General features: G+C 37.8%; 2 protein-coding genes across 6 annotated transcripts in view; one reads left to right on the forward strand and one right to left on the reverse strand.

The window, feature by feature from the left end:
* CMSS1 (cms1 ribosomal small subunit homolog) overlaps positions 1–21,889 on the reverse strand; it is a 352,758-nt gene that overhangs the window by 146,973 nt on the left and 183,896 nt on the right. Inside the window, exon 2 of one of the 3 annotated variants that reach the window (XM_057696282.1) lies at positions 11,222–11,270. The exons of the other annotated variants lie outside the window; for them this stretch is intronic. The gene's annotated coding sequence lies outside the window, so the exon portion shown is untranslated. The remainder of the gene's footprint in view (positions 1–11,221; positions 11,271–21,889) is intronic. 3 annotated transcript variants of the gene reach the window in all.
* FILIP1L (filamin A interacting protein 1 like) overlaps positions 1–21,889 on the forward strand; it is a 289,653-nt gene that overhangs the window by 84,416 nt on the left and 183,348 nt on the right. The window lies entirely within an intron of this gene.

Genomic DNA, 21,889 nt, shown 5'->3' on the forward strand with positions numbered 1-21,889 from the left:
TCCTACCAGGAAAATTCTTCCGCACAACCTCTCTCTCTCTTACCTAATTATGGTCATTTAGATACAGAAACAATAAATCTCATGACCTGGATTAACTCCCTATAATAAAGAAGGATCATTTTTGATACCAAGGAGAATTTAAAGAAAAACATGTGCTAATCAGTAACCCCAAAAGCTGTGGGTAAAATAAGCGTCAAGACAGATACTTTGTGGTAATAAATCAAAGTGCACTTTATAAACCTGCATTCAGCCAGCAGCCAGACAAGCACAATGAAGGGCTATGTTATCAGTCTTCCTCTGGTGTCATAGAAAAACTCTGGCTTGGGAGTCAGGACATCCAGCTTGGCTTCTATCTAGTTTTATGACCTTGCAGAAGTCCTATAACCAGCCCAGGTCTCATTTGTAAAATGAAGAGAAAGTGGAGAGTTCAGGTTCAGAAGTTCTCACACCTTACAGCTCCACTCACTCAATTTCATCCCTTTGTTTAACTCAGGAGAGAGCCCACACATACTGAATTCTGGAGGCTAGAAGGCTATTCTCCAGTGAGCCCCCTGCAACTTCTTCCAACTGTTTAAAGAGTTTTGTTTTCTCCCAAACCCAGTAATGCCTATTGGACCTGCAATTAGAAATATATAATTTAATCAAATATTATGTAAGTTTATGAAATATGACAGTGAAAGGCAGGTGCTATTTTCTACATGAAGTACTCTGAATAGTTTGAGAAGACCTGATAAAGGCAAATCACTTAAAATGGCTCTCAAGGCAGGTACAGGTCAGACAACTCTAAAAGAATGAATTGTAAACTGTGAAAGTCTAGGATTCCTTCTAAAGTCTTTTTCTACTTTAACAAAATTGAAATGAGAAACCATAGAAAAATGCAATCACTAAGGTATAATTAATGCAAGGAAAATGTTAGGAAATTATAATCAGCAGAACTATTGATATAATCAAAGAAAAGACCTTGGTTCTACATCAAGGTTTCTACAATAGGAAAATGCATAAGAACCATGGTGAAATGTTACAGAGGCCCCATGCTCTTATTTAAAACCAGATGAGATAACATAGGGAGAGCAACTCGATGATGGGTGATAACTTAGAGGGCCAGGATTGGGAGGGTGGGAGGGAGTCGCGGGAGGTAGGGAGTCGCGGGAGGTAGGGAGTCGCGGGAGGTAGGGAATATGGGGATATACGTATAAATACAGCTGATTCACTTTGGTGTACCTCAAAAATTGGCACAACAGTGTAAAGCAATTATATTCCAATAAAGAGCTTAAAAAAACCCAAAAAACCCCCCAACCCCCCCCCAAAAAAACAGATGAGATGGGCAACAATGATACTGAAACAGCTTTCCAGGAAGTGGTTAGGGAGGAAGAGGGAAAGTGGAGGATGGGGTTAGGGTTGTGGGAGGGAGGGGCAGACAGACATACAGACACTACTTTTGGCAGTCTGGCATGTCCTTGAATCTACTTCTGCAGAGAGTCATAGGTTCATGTCCACTAAGTTCCCAAGTAAAGATTTCTTTAACTACTAGAGTTAGTAGCTAAACTCTGCCCGAGTTCTCAGTTTTTTTAAAAAATATATATATTTGATAAATTAATGAGTAATAATGTTTGTTGAATTTACCTGGGCAATGGGCATTGAGAACAAGAACCCAGGATGCTTTGGTTTTATAAAAGTAAGGCATGCAGAGTATGAGTAGTCCTAGGTAGAAATAATAGTTTTCAACTGCAAGACCAGGCCTATAATTTTCTGCAGCACACCATGACATCATGGCTTATATGAGGCCAACTCCATAAATCAAGCTTTACCTAATTAGAGATTCTTTTGCAGATCTACATTATTAGAGCAAATAATTAAAACTGCCTAGGCAATAATACAAGCCAGATTTGTTTACAAAAATCTGCTTTTCCCCTCCAAAACTCTTTTAGTCTCACTACCACTTACAGATCTTTCACATTTAGTAAATTATAGACTTAGAGCATTTCTTTTAGTCTGACTTCACTTTCAAGGAATTCTTCAATTAACTTTACGTTGCTTTAAGCTGTTCATCCAACGAGAAAACAATCTGTGGTTTTTGACTCCTTTGCGTGCCAATGGCTGCCATCCATGTTTGACTTTCAGACACACTGTCTCTTGAGAGCCAGGCTCTGTTTGCATAAAACCAGCCAGTTGTCATAGCATTTTGACAAGCACTATAGAAAAACAAGGAACAGTACTCCATAGTGGCTAAACTGGGAGAATTACCACCGCAATGGTGACTGCACCGGGGACACACATGACATCCACACCCAACCACCTGGCCTGAGCCAGAAGGTAACACATACTCCACTTTCATCTGTGAACTTTTCATTTTCAGGCTCCATCTCTTTACCATCAATTCCTTCTTGTCCCTTCCCCTCTTCTTCCAAAATGGCTAAAACACCCAGCAACGCATGGAAAGGTGTGGCTACTCTAACAACAAGCAAAAATGCCAGTGGAAATCTACAAAGCAAGAGATTGCACTGCCTTTCCAATGGCTACAATGCGTCCAGTGTCAGATCTTCAGCCAAATACAGTGTAATAAAAAAAGAAAAAAAAAAAAAAAAAAGAGCTCACAGGTGGGACCTTAATCCCAAACTTTGAATCTTCTCAGACTCTGGCATAGCACCTCAATTTTCTTTGCTTCTTAAGGCTCACTGATGTTTTTAAAGAAGTACAAATAACAATTGGGCAGTGGAAAATAACCATGGGAACAAATGATGAAAACAAATGATTATCACTGAAGAAAAAAATCCTTCGGTTTTCTACCCATTAGAGCTGAGTCAGGCAGAATGGAATCTCTCTCACTTTTCTTTCCCCTGTGTTTGGCCAGTTTCTGGGTGTCCCTCACCTATGTCTGTCCTACGGAAACACCTGTGAAGCCAACAGAATAATAAACTGAGAGTGATATTGTGAAGGACGCTTGAATACCCAGGCTCAACATAAGATGCACAAGAGATATTTTTTCCCTAAATCATGCTCAGTGCTGTTCCTGCAACAGGATGTGCAACTGTTGAAACTGCAGGTCTTTCCAAAACAATAGAATGAACACTCTGGCAGAGCCAGGCCATAATAAGCATGCAGGCTGAGCTGGAGGGACAAGAATGAATGCGCAGGCCAGGTGAAGCTCAAGGGCTTATAGCAGACTTGGGAGTGGTTCAACATGGGCTAGCATGGGTGGAAGGACCTATGGAAGGTCTACGCTTTTCTTAAGAACAGAACAGTACCTTGACTCCCTCTTAATGTTACTGCTTCTGCACCTGAATCAAAAGATTTGTAGGATTTCTGAGATACCTAAAGTTATTCTAATACCATTCTTTCTCCCTGGTTTTCCTTCTCTATTTTTATTTAAAATCCCCATGTGAATTTTTTCAAGTTTTTTCTAAATTAATTTTTATTGGACTATATTTACTTTACAATGTTGTGTTGGTTTCTTGCGGTACTGCAAAGTGAATCAGTCATACATATACATATATACACTGTTTTTTTAAGATTTCCTTCACATTTAGGTTATCATAGAGCATTGAGTAGAGTTCCCTGTGCTATACAGTAGGGTTCTCATTAGTTACTTATTTTATACATGGTAGTGTATATATGTCAGTCTCAATCTCCCAATTCATCCAATCCTTCCTTTCTTCCTTGGTAACCATAAGTTTGTTCTCTACATCTATGACTGTATTTCTCCTTTGCAAATAAGTTCATCTCCACCATTATTCTAGATTTTAGATATGTGATATTATACAATATTTGTTTTTCTCTTTCTGACTTATTGCACTCTGTATGACAATCTCTATATCCACCCATGTCTGTGCAAATGGCACTATTTCATTCCTTTTTATGGCTGAGTAATATTCCATTGTATATGTCTACCACATCTCTTTATCTATTCCTCTGTTGATGGACATTTAGGTAAAAATGCCCATGTGAATTTTATTATGGTTTATTTCCAAGCTATTACAGCTTCTTTATAGAAAAAGAAGATGGGTATAAAATAACTGTATCTGTCTCATGTCTACTCTTTTTCTCTCTTTCTCCCTCTGAAAAACAGACAGACAGACAAATACAGACACAGACAGAGACAGAGAGACACACACACACAGAGAGCTAGCATCCAGGCTATTATTCCTTCTCCATTAAAAAGATAAGAGTTTTGGGGGCTTCCCTGGCAGTCCAGGTTAAGACTCCGAGCTCCTAATGCAGGGGGCATGGGTTCAATCCCTGATCAGGTAACTAAGATCCCATATGCCACACAAAAAGATAAGAGTTTTATAAAGTATCAGATATTTTTTCTTTAACTTGCAAATCATTGTTTCTACAGAATTATCTTTTTTTTAAGTCTGTTCTGAAATTTTAAAAATACAAACCAAAGATACCTGATACAAAATACACTAATCTGTCCAAAGCGTTGCTTCATGGACTACCAACGCTTTTCTAAAATGGGGTCATAATGTAAATCTTGCTTCAAAGAGCTCAACATAGCTCCTCTCCAGCCTCTTTGTTCTCTCTAATATTTAGATTCTACAAATAAAACAAAATATTATAGGAATTTTCTCTGCAATGAGGCAGTCCTGAAATTTGGAAAAGGATTGCTTTCTCTTAAAACTTCTTGCCTGATCCTGTGCTCCATTAGCTTACTTCTTGAAGTAAAGGTGGAATTATACTTGGAAGGAAAAAATGAACCAAGAGGGATACAGTTGAGGGTATAAAAACGTTAAGTCTCACTTCTTAGAAACTCCAAAGAAGAATGCACTTATTATGTATAAGGAGAACTCTAGAGTGTATCACCAGAAACTCAAGTACTTTTAACAGTTTTGTTCGATTCCCAGAAAAACAGTGGCAAAGGGATGACTGTGTTCTCAAGTTCTAGGTGAGAGAAGTGAGCTGGGAAATTCCGCATTAGGATCTGAGGTGTAGGTAATCAACAGGCCTTGAAAAGTAGAGCATAGTGACACAAAGAAAACCCTAAATTATTCTACTTTTTAATAAAATAGCTCTTAGTAAGTAAATAGCAACATGTTTAGTGGCTTGGTAAGTTTTAAATTAAATCATTAAAAATAAACAGTCTTAAAACACTTTAAAACTATGTGAAAAAAATTGTTATCAGTTATTATTTATTTTTAACCTGATGTTCCTATGTTCCTTTTTTTTTATTTTTATTTTTTTTATTTTTTTGGGGGGGTACACCAGGTTCAATCATCTGTTTTTATACACATATCCCCGTATTCCCTCCCTTCCTTGACTCCCCCCACCTCGAGTCCCCCCCACCATCCCCACCCCAGTCCTCTAAGGCATCTTCCATCCTCGAGTTGGACTCCCTTTGTTATACAACAACTTCCCACTGACTATTTTACAGTTGGTAGTATATATATGTCTGTGCTACTCTCTTGCTTCATCTCAGTTTCCCCTTCACCCCCCGCCCCCTCCCATACCTCGAGTTCTCCAGTCCATTCTCTATATCTGCATCCTTGTTCTTGTCACTGAGTTCATCAGTACCATTTTTAGATTCTGTATATGTGAGTTAGCATACAATATTTGTCCTTCTCTTTCTGACTTACTTCACTCTGTACCTATGTTTCTTTTGATGAGAGTCGGGTGAGAGAGGCTCCTTCCTTCTAATTTACTTCTTTATATCTTTTAGGCTTTGGCAAAAGATACCACCCCATCTGAAGCTCTCAAAAAAAGAATGGCCAAAACAATGTTGGGCCTCACATGCTCTATCTCAGGCCTTCAAAATACCCAGAGCTTAATAAATCAATTCTGTTTCTCTGCTGATGGCATCTAACTTCCTTTGGAAATTCAGGGACTAAGGAGAAAATATTTTGGCTTTCTAGTGTAAACTTGTACAGATTTTGAACTTACAACTTCTGGCTATAAACTTGTCTTTTACCAAGAAGCCACAGTACTAGACCATAAGTGAGATAATCCAGCTTTTAGAAGATCTGCAAATGATTTACTTGAAGAACAGCAAAGTGAATTGCAAAGAATTATCTGAAATAGGAAAGAGGGTGTAAAAGCAAAGAGAATAAGTGAGGATACAAAGTTTTTAAAAGGTTGCATAGGGGAAATGAAGACATCAAAGCCACATAATTTTAGAAAATAAAATTACAAGGTACATGATACACTAGCAAAGTTCTCGATTATAGTAAGGCTTTCTAGGAAATAAGAAAACTTTATGGCTATTACCCAGAGTGATTACTGAATCAAAGATATTACTCAGAGAGTAAAATTGCATATAATACATAGACATTTCAAGCCAGTTTCCTTATGCCACGTTTCCCCTGCCCTTAATCTCATACTGGCCACTTCCCTCTAACTGAAAACAAAACAAAACAAAACAAAAAAAACCACTGTAGCTTTCTGAAATTCACCTATAAATTCCAAGTGAATAAAAAAAAAATCAAATGAAAATAAGCCATGAAGATGATAATATTATGAAAATTCTCTTATTCTTTAATGTTGCAATAACAGCTTGAAAGATTATACTCCTACAGAACGTAAATGACACTCTTACACAAACACTCATCAGCTTACCTTTATATTATTTAAAAAGAGAAGACTTTTAAATAGAAAAGGGATGGAAAGATAGTCAAGCGCTACACTTATGAAACCTAGAAATAATTTTAGAGAAAAAAAGGATCTTTATTTAAGCAGACCAAAACACCACAAATTAACTTTAAATGGCAGCGAATCCAAGGATTCTTAGGTTTCTTTATTAATTGACTCTTCAGAAAAGACCTTAGTATACATATTGTTGGTAACACAAAGTACATATAGAGGAATTTCACTCTTCGGTTACTATGGTGCTTCTTGCTCTCATATGGTAAGGTGGGTGCCAGGTAGATTTGAGCACATAAATAGGACAGAGGGTTAAAGAGGATAAAAAAGGTGTTGAAGGGATGCGATAAGCTAGCAGTTACTAATAATGTACAGGTATGAGAGATAATTGCAGTACAGGTATGACTAACATATATTAACCTCATCTAGCTTTACTGTTTTAACCTGTATCAGAGCCTCAGAAACCTTTGCTGATGTAACACATTAGTTGTTTCAGCTCCGTATAACATACAGACTGAGTTGGATTTCTCTCCAGCACTTGCTTCATTTTCAGCTTAACTGGTAATCAGAGCCATAAAATTTAAAAAATATTTTGTAAATACTGCTTTTGAATGATAGACATTTTTAGGACATATTTTGACAAAGGAGAATATCAAAATGAACCTTCTACAGAAGCCTATTTTAAAAATTGAAGTATATTTTATTTATAATATTATGTTCATTTCAGGTGCACAGCATAGTAATTCAGTATTTTTGCAGATTATACTCCATTATAGGTTATTACAATATAATTTGTTATAATTCCTTGTGCTACAAAGCATATCCTTGTTGCTTATCTATTTTATGTACAGTAGTTTGTATCTGTTAATCCCACACCTCTAATTTGTCTCTCCCCCGAAAGTCTTTATTAAGAATATAGTACATATACACACACACACACTCACAAATTGTGAATCTGAAAAATGAATACAAATCCATTTAAAGGTCTCCACTGCAGCTTAAAATGAAACCAAATCTCAGGCAAATATGAAATGGTTCACAAGGAAGCTGTGGACTATAATTAGATGAGAACACTCAGATTAACATTTCAGACACACTAATTCTCACTTGGTCACTGGATAACAAAGACCTAGGTGTTATAAAACCTGAATCTGTTCCTACAAGCACTGTTAAGAAAGGGAATGAAGGAAATGTGTGCTTCGTAAATTTATGTGTTCTGCATATCATGTAGAACAACTCAAGAGATTCAAAAAATAAGCAAAAGGATAAAAAGGAGCCTTGAGCAGCCACAGTCTACAAATTTCATGGACTTTACATATTAAAGCACCTCTTAGTGTGCTTTTAATTTATATGCACATTTGTATGAATGGTTATTTTAGCATCACACTCACAGAAGATTAGAAGTATCACATTAGGGAGGAAGGTTCAGAAAGGTGCCCTCATAAGAGTCTGCCAGTCTTCACAGCCAGAAAATCAGAGAGCTGTAAGAAGCTGGCCCAATAGCCCCAAAACACAGCAATCAGAAGCTGTATAGTAAAGCGGTAAAAAGATCTATGTATCCAAAAGAGCCTGAGAGGACCATCACACGTAGGAGGTGCTAAACAAACACACGCTGAAAAGACGTGAACTGAATGATGACTCTGAGTCACGAAAAAAAGTTTAAATATGGTTAGCATATGTTCTTTTAAGGCAAATAAATGGAAATATTTTAGAAACACTTTCACCTAAACCAGTTAAAATAAAATATATATTTAAAGGCCTCACAATGTGGTTGAGATGATTTTACACTTATGGTACCTCCGCTCATTTATCAGATACTTAGTGAATGACTACTGTGTACCTTCACTATGACAATCGTCATAGGTGCAAAAATGAGCAAAAGCAGGTAGTCCCTAAATTCATGGGGCTTCAGCCCAGTGAAGGCAAATAAATGGGAATACTGAGGCACAGGGCATTTAAGAGCCAAATGCTCCTCTGTAATGTCAGTCACAGCTGCAGCAATTTTTACTTCAATAAATCTCAGCATTCATTTTCAAGGACCAACAGAATTCTAGAAGCAATGAACTTGAGATTGAGAATATTTTAAAAATATTTTTCAATTGTTTAGAAAGAACTTATTTTAGAAAAGAAACAAAAAGAATATGGTCATTCCATTTTCTATTAAATTTAATTTCAAGTATTTTCTGTACACTTTAATAAACTTTATTGACCTTGGAATGGGACTGCTGTCAGAATATGCTTAATGGATACAGAAATCAATTCACCACTGGTGTCTTAGTCTTGATACCAACTCATTTTATAGTTATTAGCCACATAGGTTTGCCTTTTCTGACGGCAGTTTAGCTGAGCTGAAACTGAACTGAGTGTATGAGATACTTAATTTGGCTTTGGGTGGGGAATTGGAATTCCTCTTTCAGCGTCAGAACTTCCCCGGTCTTCGCAGTATTAGGAAGGACTCTCATCTCCAGATGCTCCTGTCCTTTACTAAGTGACATATATTCTTCAAAAGGCTTCTGATTTTCTCTAAAGTTATAAAACAATATACTAAAATGCGGGAATTTTCTCTGGATGACCAATTTCTTTGGAAATACAAAGAATATTTTGTTTAGTTTTGAGCTTTTTATGACATTAATGAGAAACTAGAGAGATTCTCAGGAAGAAAAAGGGAAATCAGCATTGAAATTAATTTATTTTTATACAATTCATATCTAGCAGACCTTATGAATGGTTGACAAGATAGTAATTCTACCAGTCGCCTTTCTAATAAAAGGACCAGAATGAATTTTTAAATATTTTACCCTTTTGGAATATAGAAAAGATGAAGGTGTTAAAAATCCAACTAAAGTATAGAATCAACCAACATTTTGGGTTTTTTTAAATTGTTTTTGGAATACTTTGAGTCAAAGGATACTATTCATTCCTGCTCCTCACCTACTGCTGCCCTCACAAAGGTTTTCAAAAGAAATCTAATTTAGGTACATGATTATTGGCATAGGAATAATCAGAGTCTCAATATGAGAAAGCATCTACACAATATCATATGTTGCCAAACATAAGGTAGCTGTGACTAAAATGAGAAGTTCTCCATTAAAAAAAAACCTCCAATATTAAAATATTAAAATTTGCATTTAAAAGTCTAATACGAATATGTATGTATCCATCCATTCATTAATCAAAACACGGTGCTTTGCAGAGCATAAATGGTCATCACCCTATGTATTCTTGGATCTGTGGGGTGAGGCCTATCTCTGGGTAGAGACGGGGCAGCCCTCTGATCTAGAAGGAACTTTGCTTTGACCACTAAACTTTTTAAATAGAATGTCAATATCATCCTTTCACTGTTTTATCCTATATCCAAGGATTGTGACTTCTCTCAATCAGCAACAATATATGCCAATGTTCCATGGTCTCAATAGGATTTACAACTACCAGGTATTAAGGTTAAAAAATTAAAACTGAGGAGAGGGAAGAAAATAGAGGAGTAGAGTGAAAGGAATATGGCATCCAACTGGTTCTCTGGGTATTTAAAGTTCTATCTTTTTATCAAGTTAATCTTTAGAAGAAAACATACAAAAAATTCCCAGTCAAGAAGCACTGGAAAAGTCATAATGCTGGGAACAGGGTTTTTTAGGCTCTGGTTGCTTGTTATTCAACATGTACCTAGTTCTACAGAAAGAAAAACATTCCCCCAAGGGGAAAAGAATTGCTAGAATTCATGACCCACCTACCTTTGCAGAAGGTGTACCAAATACAGACATCCGTCTTACTAGTGAAAAGATCCAGAATATCAAGGAGAAGCCATTTGATATTATGATGTGCCCCTTTGTCCCTCTCATTATGCTCACTTTTGGAGGCTTCGATCTTCTATTATTATGAACTGTAAGCCCAGGTACCATCTCTGTGTCAGAGAATCCTGGTTTTGTACTTCTAAAATTATATATTTTTTCTTCTATTTAATAACTGTGTTTTAAAATGAACAAATTCTGAAGACTTAAAACTCTGATTCAAAAGAAAAGCTCTCGGGCTTCCTAGGTGGCTCAGTGGTTAAGAATCAGCCTGCCAATGCAGGGGACACGGGTTCGAGCCCTGGTCCAGGAAGATCCCACATGCCGCAAAGCAGCTAAGCCCATGTGCCATAGAAATAAATAAATAAATAAATAAATAAATAAATAAATAAAAACAAAAGAAAAGCTCTCTGATGATACAGAACCCTTTTCCCAAGATGTATTGCAGATCAACATTTTGACAAATGTTAGATTTTCACCAAATACAATCAGGAAGTCACTGCTTTAAACTTGGTTGGATTTTCTGAAGTAAGCCCAATACTTTCTAAATACAATTAAATATAATAACTCTTCTAGTTCCTGAAGTTCTAATAAGCAAAACTGATGAAAATAGCTATAAAGAAGTAGGTTTCTTTCAGCAGTGTTTTTTTTTTTTTTAAACAGAGAAATATATTTAGTTATATGCCTTTCCCCTTGTTTCCTAGTTTCTCTCTCTTTCTCGCTCTGGCTCTCTCTCTCTCTCTCTCATATTTTTTGTCTTCAAGACAGAGCATACTCCAGAGGTCAATGTTGTGGGAAAATACAAATTGAGAAATCACAAAAACCAAAGTTTATATCATTTGATAAAAATAGTAATACTTTACCAAATGGAAAATTCCATTAATGAAACATCACTCCAATCAGACGACTTACCTAAAAACAAGAGTATTAGAAGAAAGTGAGAACTTAGTATTGTATTCAGCCCTCGACAGACTAGATTTCAAAAGACATGGCAGGTATCTTAAACTGATGGACTGCCCAAAACAAACAAAGTATACCAGGTCAGGAAACACCAATGTCTTCAGAAATGGTAATTAATGTTAGAAAGGAAATGGCAAACAGGGAGCAAAAGCAATGAAGAAAGGAAGTGGTATTTACTTTCAAATCACTTGAATCATATATATACATTTTAAGAGGCCAGTTTTGAAAATGTGGACACATATGTGTATAAAGGCCATGGTTAAACTGTGGCCATATACGCATATTACTTTCTCTCCCAAGACCTCTGGTTACCACCTTAAAGAGAGACTGCCAAAGCTGCAAGCTTTCAAATAATTTCACCTCATATGACTCAAGAAAAAGGTGCCACTGTATCAAGTGCTACTGTAATTTCCTCTTGATTTTCTCTCCCCCTTAACACTTAGATGTTTTGGCTGTTTGCTTTTTTATTTTCCAAAGTGAACACTGATGTTCACGAAAGGCGCCAGATTAACAACCAGGGGAAATTAAGGGCTTGCTCTATCAAGAGAAAGGGCTCAGTGTAGTGGAGGTGATGAAAGTTTCGCCTATACTGTGCTTGCCTATGTATGTTAGTCCTGACCCATGGTCACCCCAGCGCTCCAGTTTTCACGGTCCATTAATGCCTTTGATTACTCACGTTGCTAACAGGGGCAGGCAATCTTGTTCCTACTTTTAATGCTATCATTATTATTACCACTACTGTGAGCTCTAACTTCCTCAGAGAAATTATGTCGGAATCTGTATTAGCCATCATTTTGTTTCAGGACAACAGGATAATAAAATGAACTGAAGATGAATCTTATTAAGTAATATTGCAGGTTTGGTTAAAATCCATTAATTTCTTCAAACAGGAGGCAAAGTCTTGAGTGGTCAAATTGAAACAGGCCTTGCTAAGTTCAGTCACCTGCACTCAATCTGAATTCCCATTCAGGGACATTCTAAAAACTAATGGCCACAGATCTTTTATTTTTCTTTTGAGTCTGCCATAAACCAGTCAACTTTATTATTCATTAGCAACTATAGTAAAGGTTTGGTGGATGTTGAGGCTAAAACTATCATTATATATGAGATCTGGAAGTCAGTGTCAGTCAAACAGAGAAAAAGATCTTTCTTGTGTTTATAGGTAGGTGTTCCAGGTTTCTGAATTATCTGAGTATTTTGTAAGTATTGATCATTAATTAATCTCTCCTATATTCAGGGATCTAGAAAATCATTTTGGTCCATCCAGTCAATTACCCTACAACTATTTCATGTTGGTACTCTCTGTGCTATACTAGTTCTTCATGCAAAATATAAGGGCCAGAGTAAGACAGTAATGCTTTTCCTATCTATAGTTTATAACAAGAAGGGAAGCAAAGCCAACAAACACATGCAAAATATTAATGTAACAATGAAGTAATACACTGACTGCTGCTGACAAACAGACCAATAATTACTTGGTCATTATTTGAAATGATCGCAGTATTAATCCCACCGTCTTTCCCTTTTTGTCAAAGACCAAATTCTTTGTAGCTAGAGCAGATGTCCATTTGACATAGCTAGCACTTCCTATAATTCCTAATCTCTAGAGCTGAAGATTGAGAATTGCAGGGTGCCAATGGCTACAGCAAACACATGGTAACAATTAGATGAAGGGTGCCCTAACTGCATCTCATATGGAAGTCTTGGAAAAATTTTAGTTTGGGAACTTTGTTTTTTCCTTTGCCATGCGCAGCCTTTATCAAGTGAGTCCTTATGGTATTAAAACATTTTGGCACTAGCTCAAGTCTATGCTATTGCTGGCAGGGGATCTAACCGGGAAGGAGGGGTGGAGTAGTTACCTCTATCAGGAAAGACCTTAACTTTATGGAAAAGCTCTTTCCTCCCCACTGCTTAAGTAGCTTTACTGAAAGACTTAAACCCAGATGTGAGAAAAGAGATTATCTCCAAGAGCAGCAGCAATTTATTGTAATTATGTTAGTACAAAGATTAGGAAGGTGGAAAATATTATGCTAACTTAGTACATGAGAAGGGCAACACCCTGTATATAGGTCCCGTAGCAAGGTTGTGCTAGAAAAATCAACTAACCCCTAAATCCCAAGGAGGCCTCAGTTTCCCAAATTGCAAGAGAATCAGAACCTAACTACTTATAAAACCAATAAGCCCATGGTAGGTAATAATCAATGGGTGGGAGGCCACGAGAATCTGCTCACCAAAAGATATGAACTGATATCTGCCTCTGTTCTCTCAGAGGCCAGCTCTTGCCAACTTCCCATTGCCATCAAACGACTAATACATGTATCCCAATGATTCCTGTCAGCCCTATATTACAAGTCATAAGAGTGGCAGTCAAAGTAACAAGGCCCATTTTTGCCTGCACAACACTCTAGCACTTGTCTGATTTAAAGCCCTTTGGAGACTGGCCTTGTAACTAGAGCAAAATCTGTATTACATTCTGGGCCAATTCTAGGCCTCACTGTGCCTCAACCACACAACCGAGAGTGTATTTTGTCCCAAACCCCTTTCCGCATTGTATAATTGATCTCTTTTTGCATCCTTCATAGTTTCGTTTGTCTCACTGAACCACCTTTCTATGGTGGGAGATGTATAAGCATGAATTTTCAGAATTTGATATTTCATACGAAATGGATTGCTGAACACAGCAAAAACTTTCTTGTGGACGTGTCACTCTGCTCTACATGGTCTTCTAGTCAAATGAAAATTTCAGGCAATATGACATTTTGACCTCAGTAAAGGTTCAATCTGAGAGACTCAACTTATTGACTCTCATGGTCATTAAGAGAAAAACAGGAAAAGTAACAACGCCTTTAGAGTAGAAAACAACAGGTGATTTCTTCTTTTCTTCCCATTACAAACATCTGACAATAGCCTAATGAATGCCAAGGACACAAGAAACATAGCGAGTCAGGGCCACAAAATGGTATAAACCTCATGTGAAAAACACTAGCTAAGTCACTAAGAAAGCCATTAAATACTGAAAAAGTTATGAAGATGAATATGCTCAGGTTCTGGACAGAGTACATAAAACAAGACTAGACAAAAATACTTTAAAAACAAGTTTGTTTTTTGGTTTGTTTCTCACAATGCACATTAGCGATAGCTCAATTTTAAGAGCTTGCAGTGGTTTAGTAATCAAACAGCTCAAGACAATGCATCATGGTTCTACCTATCAAGAACGCTTGCTTACTTTGGCTGACATGTTGCAATTATTAATTTGGTTATCTGATTTAAAACAGAGTCAGGCACATTTGCTCTTAGCTTTAATTTCTTCACTTAAGTAGCAAATTGTAGGAGTTACTATGCTAAGGGCTGAGTGCATCTCAAGTTGGAATTTTCTTACGGGAAGAGAAGTTATAAGATAAACAAGCTGAATTCTCATCATTCCAAAGCTAAGTTTTAATAATATAAAATTAAAAGGGTAAAACTAAAATGTCTGGAATTCGAATGATGCATTCTATGACTATGTAGAAAAAATATTTTTTTACAAGGAGCCTTTATAGCAGAAAATTACAGAGGATCACCTCCTGAAAAGGGGTGAAAGGAAGGACTCAAACTGATCAATCTGTGGGTAGCAGTGATGATGATTACAGGGAAGGATGAAAGAAGCGTGCTGGTGAATGTTCTCAAAGGAAATACATAACTTGAGGAAATTTAGAGATTATTTAGGGAAATGAATTATACAAAGATAAAAATCAAAGACAACAAAAACAAAATTTAAATAAGAGCCAAAGAATAGATGAGAGCTGAGGAAAAGATTAGTTTGGGTTAGTTCCTGAGGTTATCTCAATAGGACAGTGGAATTGGAGCCAGCCTCTCTTACTGCCCCTCCCCTAGCACTTCCCCAATATGCCTACATCCTACACAGTTTATAACCACAACTAGTGGTTTTACCCAAAGAGCTATGGCTAAGGGCTTTCTGGTTTAAGGTTTTAGGTCTTTTTTTAGAAACTAGAAAACCTGCTTCCCTCTTTTCTAAACAACTTCAATTCTATTTCCTATCAAATTACTTTTTTCTTTTCTACTATTCTCCATTCTAGTTCTGGTGTATCAGGGTTGAAAAAGCAGTAGTGAAGGTGGGAATGAATGGAACACAGGTGGCCTGTGGAAAAAGGACTGTGAGTAGGAAGCAGCTGTACTTTGGAGGCAAGAAGAACAAAAAAGAATTAGGATCTTCAAAGCTAAGGAAACCTTCTCCCTGTGTTCTTCCCTCCTTTCACCTCTTCTCCTTTTTGGGAAATGATATAAATTTCACAGAACATACAGCTTTTCTGAATTCATAACAATCTGCTTTTCTTCATACCCAAGTGTGTTTAACTTATTACTGCTGCTAACTTTTTGCATGTATTTTGTATTAAAACTTTTCTCCTAAGAGTTTCAAAGAGGTTTATAAATTTTCATTAAAACAAATAAGCCTGGGCATATTTTTATATTAATAAAATTTAACTTTAGAATAATGAGTATCGTGTTTGTTAAAATGATACTTTTCTAGAATTTGGTTTATTATACTTCACATACATTTCCTAGACCAGGGTTTCTGAAATTTTAGGCTTCATGAGAATCCTCAGGGGCACTTATTAATATGCATACTCTTGAGCTACATCTGATCATGGATTTATATTTAGTTGGTCTAGAGTGCGGCCCTGGAATCCATATTTTTAAGAAGCACCCAAGGGGATTCTCATACACATACAGTGGAGGTATAGGGGCCCCACTGAGACCCTGTCCTAATTGGGGCATCCTAGCCTCCCAGCTTCAACTTTCCCAAGGCAGCCTATTTCTTATTTATTTATTTATTTATTTTTTGGGGGGTACACCAGGTTCAATCATCTGTTTTTATACACATATCCCCGTATTCCCTCCCTTCCTTGACTCCCCCCCCCCCTCGAGTCCCCCCCCACCCTCCCCGCCCCAGTCCTCTAAGGCATCTTCCATACTCGAGTTGAAGGCAGCCTATTTCTTAGGGGCAGCAGTCAAGCATTTTCCTGTAGTACACACTGAAGAGTGAGTCAAAAATACAAGGTGAGCAATCTGAGAGAAAGAAAATGATCAACAAGATTTCACTTTTAACAATGCATGCAAGGTGCTATTAGTTACACAAACGCAGGAAAGAAAGGGAGGTGCCCCGGCTTTAACTCCACTTCCTTTGATATGATGAGGTTTGGTATTATGAATGAGCGGCTTTTCTATTCATGAGAGTTGAACCTTTACTGGCTCTCCAGTTATGTATGCTGCATTCTGGCACCCTTTTCCCCTGACTCCATGAGAGCCTTACAGAGCCAGCTTTGATTTCCCAAATAGCAAGCAAATTGGAACCTAACTACTTAGGAAAGCAATTGTGTGAAATGAGGCTATGAGAAGCTGCTTGCCCATAGACACTAATGACTCTCCTGCCTCTTCTCCTTCAGAGGCTGGCTCTTGCCCACCAGCACCACAGGGGGAATCTCAGATAAGCTCAGAAGCCAGAATTCTTCTTGAGGACACCATGTACTTCTGCTTCTAACCTCCAAATCCTACTTTTTAAGTACTTCTGTCACCCAGCCCTGGTACTCAGACCTCAATTCTGTGACCCTGTGCCCTGTCTTCCTGCTGAGCCATTCTTGGAGTCATGATATCTTGCAGACTTCTGACCTAATATCAGATGATGTTTAACTTCTTGCATCTTGCTTCGGACCTTATGGTTGATCACAACAATTCTCTCAAAGGTCACCAGTGGCTAAACACAGTGGGGTTTTCTTAATCCTCTCTCTCTCTCTCCACCACTCTGTTGAGTGACCCAATCACACTTTTCCTTCCATTGATTCTCCTCCCTTGGTTTTAGCGACAACCCAATTCTCTTATGAATACAGTGAGCATCTGATCTGCCTGGTATTAATACTTCCAATCTGGCACAACACACAAAAGATGAAAGACATAGTCACCAGTATATATAATGTTGTTGAACCCAGTTTCAGCTCTGCCTAATTATGTGCAAGCCAATGTCAACCTAGAGGAGTTGCATTTTACTTGGGGTTCAGATTTTTTAAAGAATACATAGGGGAAAAAAAAAACCCAAGTTTTGTCAAAATTACCTTGAAAATTACCCCTAGGAAGGCCCCATGCTGGAAGCCAACATACTGTCTTTCAGTAGGCACAGCCCAGGTGGGTTTTTCTTCCTGTGTTGGTATAGATTACTATGTCTTTGGTTGACTACAAGATGGACTAGTTGGCGTGTATTTAAGATGCAGGTTATACAAAACAGGACAACTGAGCAAGGCAAGATACTCACCCTGAGAGAGAACACAGGAATAGACATGGACTGAGAAAAAACAATATACATCTCAGGTTCACTCCTGGGCATAGACTCATTGAATATAACTTACAACTGAGTAGACTTGTCTGCACAATGTAAATTATTATTCCTCCTCTTTTTATATCCATTTGCTGAGCAGATGTAGTTGAATTCATGTAAATTTAGCATCTACATGATACAACTCCATCAAAGAATTTGAGTGGTTATTTCAATAAATATACATATACCTATTCTCTTGACTTCCAGTATCCCAAGGATAAAGAACAGAGGCAGATACTAGATCAAGTATGAATATCAACTAGAGAGAACTGGACATTTTTCTTGCAAAAAACTTTTTGATTACATAAATCAAAGATATTTGGGATGTAGTGGAAAAAGTACTGCACTTGGTGTTGAGACCAGGATTCCAAACCCAATTCCACCACATGTTAGGTGAACTGGGCCAGTGTCCTCACCTCTAAAATGGGTAGAAGTAGTAACTGCTTTGAAGTCTGTAAGAAAAAGCATAAAGTATGCATCATAGTCACTGACATAGGTAGGCACTTGCTACAGGTTTGTTTGCTGTGAATATGTTGAACTAAAGCTGAGAGACAAAACAGCCATGTAAGGAAGAAAACTATCAGCGTTGACATTATGGGGCACGTAGTAACTACTACGTAAATATTTAATGAACCAAGTTGAGAGAGATATCAAGACGATTTGACCAAGTCAATACATAATTTTCCTATTCTAACATTCTTTTATTTTCTCCACATGGTCATTGGTACAAAGTCCACTTATGGCTTCATAAACATGGGCTCAAAACAAAAGTGCTTCTAATCAGATTTGGCAAGAAAAGAAGAGAAACATAGGGTGAGGTAAGTGTGAGGCTAAAGTGCTGAATAACAGGGATGGCAGTGCCTCAGTATATGAGTCACACAGACACAGAGCAGTACACAGCTAGAGATAATTCGCAGGTAAATGCTGCATGAGCCATTATGTCATCCCTCCTTTGCCCTTTCTTCATCAATCATGTCGCCTGGACTCTGATGCAACCTAGCAAGAATGTCTGATTTGCAGACAGCAGAGAGGGCCTTAGAACACACACATACTCATCACAGAGAGCAACATGAACCCAAATGAAAGCTGCTGGCATTTCCTTTTGTTTAAATCATGCTTTAAATGGGAAGTCTTATGGGTGGGATGTGTAACTATAGGTTAAGCCATCTGGTCTGAAAACCTCAAGGACTAGGCTTCATCATTTCAGACAAGCCACTCCAGGTCTATAGGCCCTTTCCACATCTGTACAATTAGATGGTCATTAAGGTCCCTCCCAATTCTGTAATTTCATCATTAAAAATTCAGACCAAACACACCCATTCAATAGGCAGATAAACATTTAGTTGTCTAAGTCAGCTTTATTTATTCTCAGCTATACAAGTCATTCAAATATTTGGCTACCTTCATTCCCACTCTGAATTACTGAAAGAGTGTGTAGCTATGTACAAATTTTGTTAAAGCAGGAAAAAGTGGTAGGTAGGAACTGGTGGTTCTAGAAAATGTGTATGTTCATATCTGAGGTTATAGGGATGCTCTAGTCTAAATCACAGAAGTGTAAAAGCAGGTGGCCAACAAACACATGAAAAGATGCTCAACATCACTAATCATCAGAGAAATGCAAGTCAAAGCCACAATGAGGTATCACCTCACACTGATCAGAATGGCCATCATCACAAAATCTGGAAACAACAAATGTTGGAGAGGGTGTGGAGAAAAGAGAACTCTCCTGCACTGTTGGTGGGACTGTAAGTTGGTACAGCCACTATGGAAAACAATTTGGAGGTTCCTTCAAAAACTACAAATAGAACTACCATATGATCCAGTAATCCCACTCCTGGGCATATACCCAAAGAAAACCATAATCCCAAAAGAAACGTGTACCATAATGTTTATTGCAGCACTATTTACAATAGCCAGGACATGGAAGCAACCGAAATGCCCATCAACAAATGAATGGATAAAGAAGATGTGGCATATATATACAATGGAATATTATTCAGCTATCAAATGGGATGAGATGGAGCTATATGTAATGAGGTGGAGAGAACTACAATCTGTCATACATAGTGAAGTAAGTCAGAAAGAGAAAGACAAATATTGTATGCTAACTCACATATACGGAATCTAAAAATGGTACTGATGAACTCAGTGACAAGAACAAGGATGCAGATGCAGAGAATGGACTGGAGAACTTGAGGTTTGGGAGGGGGCGGGGGGTGAAGGGGAAGCTGAGACGAAGCGAGAGAGTAGCACAGACATATATATACTACCAACTGTAAAACAGATAGGCAGTGGGAAGTTGTTGTATAACAAAGGGAGTTCAACTCGAGGATGGAAGATGCCTTAGAGGACGGGGGCGGGGAGGGTGGGGGGGAATCGAGGGGGGGGGGAGTCGAGGGAGGGAGGGAATACAGGGATATATGTACAAAAACAGATGATTGAGCTTGGTGTACCCCCCCAAAAAATAATAAATAAATAAATAAAATAAAAAAAAAAAAAAGAAGTGTAAAAGCAAACGCTCATCAGGGGATATAATATATTAACACCTATTTTTCTGTTGGGGCAATGGTTTGAACAATAAAGAAGAGTCACAAGGGATGCAAACAAGAAAAAGGTACAAAAAGGGCATTCTAACTCCCAAATAATTCAAGATGGATGTCATAACCCTAACGCTAAACCAAATGCAGGGCCAGTATGTACATGATTTACTCAAGAGCTATCACTTTGTGAGTTCACACACCACCAGTCCAAAGGAGGCACTCATCAGAGACCAATCCAAAGCAAAGAGGAGGTGGCTGGCTCCTGGTAAGCCTGTTCTGCCATAATGCTTTCCACCTGTCATGGCACCATGTCTTTCCAAACTGGCCAATGCAAACACTTAAAGACCTATCACTGCAAGATTTTTGATGCAATCTCCAAAGAGGAGCATTTCCAACAAAACTTGGGATTGGGGAAAATACACAAGACCAGTGGAGATGAAAACCAAAGGTCTTGTACTGCTTCATTCACAGCCGACACTGTGTGGGGTCCCCTATTTTGCATGCTGAGTGGCTGGGGCAGGGGGGTCACCCGACTGCACCTGGAGCAGCATTCAACAAAGCGCCCAGCCCTTTAATTGTTCAGCCAAATGATTTGTGAAACTTGGCAGCAAAGACAGGGCAGACTGGTTTAAATTCAAAGGATCCAACCTTCAGGTATTCTGAAAATCCTGGCCACCTCAGTGACAAGTACTGTTCCCCTTTGGAGGGGAGAGAATAGAAAGGAAGAAGATGTGACCTGCCTAACAGGAAGATGGTACCCAGCTAGATGGAACATGCCTCCCCACTCCTTTCCTATCCTATCACTCATCAATGCTCTGTCAGACTTCCTTGCTAAAAAAGCAAACAGACATATACAGTCCACTCTTTCTTTAGCTAGAAATGTAAAACCCCAGAACCATCAACACATTTTTAAACACTGGGCTCATGTGGTTTATTCAGATTGTTTACTGACTGTATAATCTTTTTGGTCAACTAAGGCAGAAGTCAGCCAACTTTTCCCCCAAAGAATCAGAGAGTAAATATTTTAGAATTTGTGGGCTTTATGTTTTCTGTTGCAACTACTCACCTCTACCATTACAGCACAGAAGCAGCTATCGACAATAGGTAAATGAATGAGCATAGCTCATTATTTATAAACACAGGTGAATGGTTAGATTTGGCTTGCATGGTTCACTGATCCCTGGGATTCCAAAGAGCTAAACTGTGATAAAGTGAGAAGGTACTACCGAACATATCACCCCTTAAAACAATTTAAATCTAAGCCTCAATTTTGGGAGAACTCACTTTTAAAATAACCTTCATTAATGGTAGGTATAATAAGAACCCATTTTCAGGATGTGTGTGTGTGTGTGTGTGTATGTGTGTGTGTGTAAAATACAGGGTGATTCAAATGAAATTGAACATTTTCAAAAACTTATCACGCAGTAACTAGGTTTTGTTTTTTTTTATGAAAATGTAGTTTGCACTAAATCATCAAGTTACTCTTACAGGTGTCTTGCTAAAGGGCAACTCCAGGCTTTGACTGTATGTTTATATACATCATAGTTACTGAGTAATACATTTTTGAAAGTATTCAATTCTGTTTTATTCAGCCTCCATATTATTTGTGTACACATTACAAAATAATTTAAATGATAAAAACTGAACTATAAACAGTGGTTACA

This window comes from Hippopotamus amphibius, chromosome 10 (assembly GCF_030028045.1).
Source record: "Hippopotamus amphibius kiboko isolate mHipAmp2 chromosome 10, mHipAmp2.hap2, whole genome shotgun sequence".
In the NCBI taxonomy this organism is placed as follows: domain Eukaryota; kingdom Metazoa; phylum Chordata; class Mammalia; order Artiodactyla; family Hippopotamidae; genus Hippopotamus; species Hippopotamus amphibius.